Below are 7,905 nucleotides of genomic sequence, written 5' to 3' on the forward strand. Positions count from 1 at the left end.
GAACCGAATATAAACTTTTTAAAATGTTAAAGGAGCAGCAATTATATGAGGAACCAAAGTCCTTTATCATTAACCAAAGACTGGCAGCAATTAATGTACAAGGAAATCCTACCTTAGACACAAAAACCGACGAGATCTTTGTAATGCCACTACAATTTATGATTAGGTCTATATTCAAGAATTCAAATCTTTTGTCGCAAACTTTGCAAAATGCTAAAAATTATGCGTCCAATAGTGCACTGACTAACTTAGCGAGCGGTGAACTATTTAAATCCAAATTATCAAAATTTGGGACAAGTTTAGTTGTTCCTTATGTCCTTTATTTGGACGATTTTCAAATAAATAACCCCCTGGGATCCCACACATATTCCATTTGCGGTTGTTACTTGAATTTTCCAACGATGCCCCAGCACCTGTTATCGAAATTGGATTTTATTTTTCACGCAGCTTTTGTATCCACAGAAAATCTTAAGGAAATTGGGAATGAAAATTGCTTTTATAATTTGGTAGAGGAACTTAAATTGCTAGAAAATGGAATGGAATTTTCTATAGACGGACAAGACAAAAAAATACATTTTCTACTTATCCTAATTGTAGGAGATAATTTGGCAGTAAACAGTGTATTAGGGTATGTTCAGTCCTTCAATGCAACAAAGTATTGTAGATCTTGTACACGAACCAAAACCCAAATGAGATACGACGTTATTCAAAAAGGACGATTTTTGAGAAACAACGAGAACTATCGACAGATGTTGTCAGAGCAAAACTTTCAAGAAACCGGCATTAAAAATTCCTGCGTTTTTGAAAACTTGGATTACTTTAACGTTCCCGATAATTTTTGCTTCGATATAATGCACGATGTTTATGAAGGAGTCTGCAACTACGATCTCTGTCACATTTTACTATCTCTTATAAATGAAAATATCATTACACTCGATCAACTAAATACAAGAAAGCGTTTATTCCAATATGGCGAAATTAATGTTGGAAACATTTCAACGAATATTGAAATAAGAAGACTAAAATCTTGTAATTTACGGATGACTGCCAGTGAGCTAATGTGTTTTGTTCATTTTTTGCCATTAATGATCGGTGACTTGGTTCCACCCAGAAATAAACACTGGAGAATTTTAATAACATTGCTGGATATAATTGACTTACTCGGAAAATCTACTTTTGAAACAGAGGACCTAATAAAACTAAAAATGTTAATTAAAAAGCATCACGGAGGCTACATAAAGTTGTACGGAAGTTTAAAGCCGAAGCACCATTTTATGGTGCATTATCCCAGAGCTATTCGTATGTGCGGTCCACTAAAATATTTGTGGTGCATGCGATTCGAAGCTAAGCACAAGGAAGCCAAAATTTATTTTCAAAATATTACATCGCGGGTTAATCCCCCTCATACCTTGGCAATTAAGTCAGGTATTAAATTTTGTCAATTTTTACTAAGACTCGAGAATTCTGTTGAAACACTGTTTGTCATAAAAAACACATTACCACTTAACCACGACATTGAAAGTTGCTTAAGTAAAATTGATTGTCCGTTTAATTTACATAATGCTCAGTTAAGCAACTCAATAATATATAAAGGTATGGATTATAAAAGCAACAATTACTTAGTTAAAAACGAAAACCCTGACCAAATATTTAAAATATTTTTGTTTGTCTTGGAAAATGAATGTATTTATGTTGTGAGCAGAGTTGTTAGTTTAAATGCATTTAATTGTCATTTCCAATCTTATGAAGTTGGCGCGGCAACAGATAAATTTGAAATTCTAAGCATTGATAAATTTCTCAGCCCTCCTTTACATGTACACCCAATAAACAATGGAAAATCGTATATTAGAATTAAGCGTATTTAAGTAAATTAACATTTTAAGATTTGTAATGTATTATGACTGTATCAACCTTTTAAAATCTCAAGAACTCAAAATAGAATCGTATTTTAAAAACCATGATTTTTTGTCTAAATAAATGTTACTTCTTTGCTTTTCTTTATTATATTAAATTGGTTTTTTAAATTAATTTTCTCTCGTAGATTATTGGACAAAAAATGTATAATTTTTGTAGTTCATAAATACAATATATATTTTTTAATTTTAGGACAACAGTTTCTTAATCTTAGAATAAAATTGCCTTATTTTAGGAATGTTTGCTCTTTTTTTAAGTACGTTTGTTCTTATTGTAAGAACAAAATTTAAGAACCAAAATTTCTTAATTTAAGAACTTTGTTCTTAAATTTAGACTGGGTTTTTTCCCTCAGTGTAAATGCGTTGTCGGCATTTGTCGTAATTTGCTGCTGCCAGGAAAATGTTGTCGCATTTTCGTTATAATTATGCATTTTAATTATCTCGATGAAGACGCCCGTCTTGGGCCGGCAACAAAGGGTTAAACTTTGGTTGTTTGCATACGGCCAATGGATGGGCGGGATTGCCTTCTTGGCGCTCTAAACGTATGCTAATTTATCATTTGGGTCCTGCTTAAAATTGCTGAATTTGTCGACTTCATTTGATTCTGGTTTAAAAGGCCTTGGAAATGAAAAGCAGAAGATGATGTTTCAGGAAATAAAATTATTGTAGGTTATTTTGGGATTTACATTTATGTAATGAAGTTATATATTTTGTTACGACTAAATATTTTAAAATACAAATGTTATTAAGCAAAATTTAATTATACCTTGAATTGCAGACTATTTTTTGTTAAAGTTTCGTTCTTTATTTTAGAATACAATTTAAAATGTTTTATTTTATGTTGCCTTAAGCAAAACAACGAAAAGGATACATAGAGCATTTCCTAAGAATATAAGAGTAAGCTATTAAAATATTTATTTTCTTTAGATAGATTTTGGTAAATTAAGTTTTGTCCAACAAAAAATCAATAGAGAAACACTCTGAAAAAATTAAAAGATTTTCCTTAGCTTGTGGATAAAATTGATTATTAATTGCTTAGTTTGATTCTGGTCCTGGGGCAATGTCTTTCCGTCGTTTGGCCATCCATAAGGTATTTATCCCCCTTATCAAGCCCGACTGCTGGTGGTCCTCATCCGCCCGGTGGAGCATGACAAAAGCAAACAATTTATGTCACAGCAGCGCCGCTTTACATAACTCACAAGCCGCTCTGGCCGCCTGCCTTGGCTGGATTTTCTTAACGTGGCTCAAAACTGCTGGGCTGCTGGTGTGGCCCTCGAACCTGGCTAAGCAGCCCGTGGGCTAAGCGTGCTGCTGATGCTGATGACGATGAGGATGCCAATGATGATGCTGCTGGCCAATGCGCATGCCAGACTCACCAGCTCGAGCAACCCAATACGGATCCAAGTCCAGCTACTGGCTGCGGCTGCCACTCATATATGTATATGATTTCGACGAATGCTCGTTATCGATTTGAAACTTATATGGAAAAAACTAATGAAAATCAGCCAAGACCCATCCGAAGCGTAATGAAGGAAAACCGAAAGCCAGGCGAAACATCAGCAAAAGTGAAGCTCGGGCAAAAGCGAATTAAATTAAATTAAATGAAAACTAAATTCAAATGAGTTTTCGGTGGCATTAAGAGGACAGACAGCAAAGCAGGGACACAAAAAGAAATAAGGAGCGACTCGGAATCGGAATCGGAATCGCTTAGGGCCTGTCCTTTGGTATCCGCTGATTGTTGTTATTATTTCTTGTGCTGAACGGGTTTTTGTAATGAATTAATCCTCACAGCGCTTGGCAATTTGACTGTTGGTGGCTTTGGCTTCGTTTCGATGCAAATCAGCTGATGGCCTGACAGTTGACCAAGCTAGCACAGTGTCCTTCAGGTATTTGTGTAAGGAAACCCTTTTGTAATCAGATAAAAATCTAGCCAGAAAAAAAATTTTACAATAAATTTGATATTATTATTTGTAAATATGAATTAATTTTTTATAACATTTTAACATTTATTTTTACGAAAAAAACTTTTTAAAACATTTGTAAATAACTAGATTGAGGAGCTTGAGAAAATTAAACCAAGCATAATTCAGCATATAAGTAAGACATTTAAATAAATTAAAAAATTCAATATTTGGTTGAACCTAATGTAATACAAATTTTCATTGTTATACAAAATCAAATGTAGTTTCATTGTTAATCAATAATAAAGAAATAATTCTTTTATGCAAAATCAGGAGATATATTAGGAGTTCTCACTTTACATACCTTTTACATTAAACAAGTGAATTTTTTCCTAATATCACAAGAACTTTCTCAACAAAATTTTAATTTGTTTTTAATTTTCCCCAATTAAGAACCACTGCCACCCAATCGCTGTACTTGACGTCTCAACAAAACGAGACGAAAATGGAATAAAACAAAATCAGCGAAAAGCAAAGCAGCGCAAAACATCAGCATCAGCAGCTTGCAAAGAGACAAATGCAAATTGCATGATTTCTTTTGTAAATAAGGAACTGATGAGCAGCAGCAGAAATCGCGGGGCTTTGGGGGAAAAATGGGGTGAGGAAGTGGCAGCTGGCGGACTCGTCGCGAAATGAAATCGATGGCCCCCAGCGATTGACATGTGCAGGCAGAGGACAGTTGGGGACAACTTATTGTCGATGCAAAATAAGTTGTCTTGCCATCGACGGAAATTAGTTTAATTGTACGAAGGAATCGCCCAGCGGATGTGGCGGCAGCTGCAGCGCTCCGAAAAATGAATGCAAAAAGCATCCAACTTTTTGGTTGCTTCTCGGGGAGGTGATTAACATTTAACTGAGCAACCGAGGGGTGGCCGGCCAAATTGTGCATTCCATCAAACATTTATTTAAACTTTTGCGGCCCAGTTGCCAGGATCTGATGCCTGATGGGCAGCGGCCGAAAAAAACAGGAGTATAAATAAAATGCATCGCATACTTTTTGGCGTAACCGCATAAAACAATTTTCATTTCCTTTCAACTACCAGAGCAATAAAATATATATAGGTATATCCACATGCAGAAAAAAGGATGCGGAGTCCTCCGGTTTGGTGGCTCGGACCAGGTAGCATCGAAACAATTTTTAACCATTGTCAGCGGCCACCCTGCTGTCGATGCGACCAGGGCGCGAATTACAATGTTTGAACAGTTCGGCTGTCCACTCAACGTCTATGGAAATGCGTCTGACGCGGGCGGGGGGATCGGACTTTAATGGCCACGCATATCCGGTGAGTGCTGGAGCAGGCCTCAAATGGATCAAGGATATGGACAGTAAAGAGGACGGTGTCGTCCCTTTTTTGGCAGTGGACATACTTGTGACGCCAGGAAAACAGGTGGGAGCTCTATCCATTTTCCGGGCGACCTGCGAACAGCTTACCACAAAAATCCATTGCGGTCGCGTTTCATATTTTAAGATTTTGCTTTTTATTCTGCTGCACTAGATTGTATACCATACATATCCTTTGTACCCTTGTTATTTTATGACTTAGAAAATATGAGTTATCTGAAAATCAAATAAAAACACCTCTTAACGAGGTAAAAAACTAGTGACGAACGCACCTTCAACATACAAAAGTTCTGATATCAACATTTGTGACGAAAAATTATTACACTCGTCATTAAATAGACTTTCTAATATTTTCTCATTCGGCCCGCCCTAGCAAACTATTCCAGCCTTTTTCCCTTCACAGCCATTTTCTATTGCAGCGTGCCGAATGAGAAAATATTAGAAAGTCTATTTAATGACGAGTGTAATAATTTTTCGTCACAAATGTTGATATCAGAACTTTTGTATGTTGAAGGTGCGTTCGTCACTAGTTTTTTACCTCGTTAAGAGGTGTTTTTATTTGATATCAGAAGTTTTTGTTTGTTTACTTTTGCTCTCATAGGTGCTAATATAAACATTTAAATTTAAATTGGTCATAAATCATAATTTTTAAACTATTGTATTTTAACGAATTCAGTTAAAAAGGCGTTGAAGTATTTCAAAATACCTTTTAAACGAGGTATAGCACATGTCTGTACCTTTAGTAGTGTAGAACTTACAAACTAACGAAATGTAGCTATTTTTAGCTTTTTCCCGCTAAAGTAGCGGCTTTTTCCAAAAGTCGTAGAACAAAAGATTCCTATATGGAACTCTTAGTGCAAATTTACTGATTCCATGACCCTAAAATACAGTTCGGATACCCTCACACAAATTTCAATACTCAGGGAGCGTTAGTAGTTCGAGCTTGCAAAAGTGGCTATTTTCGTATAAAAATAACTTTTAAACGTGACTTTTTACAGTAATGTGTTATATACCAAAATTTAAGGAATCTCAAGGGCTATACAGTTTAAAGTTTTAAAGAAAATCGTTAGAGCCGTTTTTGAAAAAAATAAAAAAAAGCTAAAAAAAAGTTTTAAAAAATTGTCTTTTGTTCATATTTTTTTAACTATTACATTTACACAAGTTGCATATAAATGGCGTTTATAGCATTTCAAAATACCTTTCAAACGAGATGCAGCACAAGTCTGTAGCTTTAGTAGTATAGAAGTTACGGCTTTCCGAATTTTAGCTACTTATAGCTGTTTTCCCGCTAAACTAGCGAGTTTTTCCAAAAGTGGTAGAACAAAAGTTTTTTATATCGATGTGATGAACGTCATATCAAATTTTCAAAACTTAGAAAACATGTTTTGGACAAACTGACAAACTGACAAACTGACAAACTGACAAACTGACAAACTGACAAACTGACAAACAGAATTAAATTTTCATTTTGGGAAGACGAAGAAAATCTTATTTTGGCTATAACTTTTGAACGGAGCGTCGGATTTTGACAAATGACCCCTCATTCGACGGGTATTTTCAAAAGGAATACAAATAAAACATTGAGAGGGGGCAATTATCCCCACCGGCCCCAACAGCTCCAAATTTCGAAATATTCACTTTTTTACTTTCACCGCTCTCTCTCCCAAGCCAATTGATTTTCTTAGAGTCTTGGTATGCAATCCTGTTAGTTTTCGCAATACCTTTCGATAGGTGTATCATTCATTATGATCGGACCATCACAGTAGATTTTCATTTCTTCGTGTATATATAGTAGTCGCCTTCGCACACCCTCCTGGTGCGCTTCGTCACTACATGGACTGCCGTCCATAGTGATCACATCTTAGAATACTAGTTTTAAATACTTAAAAAGGGAAAATACGGCAAAACGCCTTTAATTTCTTTGTTTCATATTACAGTTTTGATATTTAATTTTCTTTGAATATATTTAGAATCAAATGTTTTATATTTTTTTATGTTTTGCCTCCTCAAACAAATTAGCCTCGGCAAACAAAGTGGACTAGTGCATGATAACCCTAGGACAACAACAATAACGACAGCGGCTGCTTGTAATTAGTGGCAATAACAAAAAACTTCATGGCATACTTGCAGGTCCTCAAACGTGCGCCAGTGAGTGTGTGTTTATTTTTATGCCCAGGCTTCCTCTTCCTCTTGGCCCACTGTGTGCATTTAAGTATGTTAACAAGGAGCGGAGCGTGGATGAGGAACTGCAATTGCAACAATTGTGCATCTAAATAAAAAAAAATAAAAAGCACACGGACGTAGCGTACTTTTCTGGGCCCCAGTCTCAGTTCCAGTTGATGCGCCAAGTGCCGCTCACTCAAATAAAAAAATTGCCTCTCGTTGTCAGTTTAATTATGACATAAAAATGCCCGCAAGTAATTTGACATCATTAGCCCCAGCCAAAGGATGATGGGCCCAGGAGGACAGGGCTGAGTGGGCGGGCAGGGGACGGGCGGGTTTTTCAGCAGGACGACAAACTCAACGAGGGCACAATTGTCAGCGGAAGTGAGCACACAACAACACACTCATCGCCCCCGTCTTTGCCTTTAACCCGTTTCATTTGTAGCTTTCAGTTTGTTTTGTTGTTGCAGCATGTACACATTACGAAATAATTCAAATACAAATTTAATAAGTATTACAAGTTCAA

This window comes from Drosophila takahashii, chromosome 2R (genome assembly GCF_030179915.1).
Source record: "Drosophila takahashii strain IR98-3 E-12201 chromosome 2R, DtakHiC1v2, whole genome shotgun sequence".
In the NCBI taxonomy this organism is placed as follows: Eukaryota; Metazoa; Arthropoda; class Insecta; order Diptera; family Drosophilidae; genus Drosophila; species Drosophila takahashii.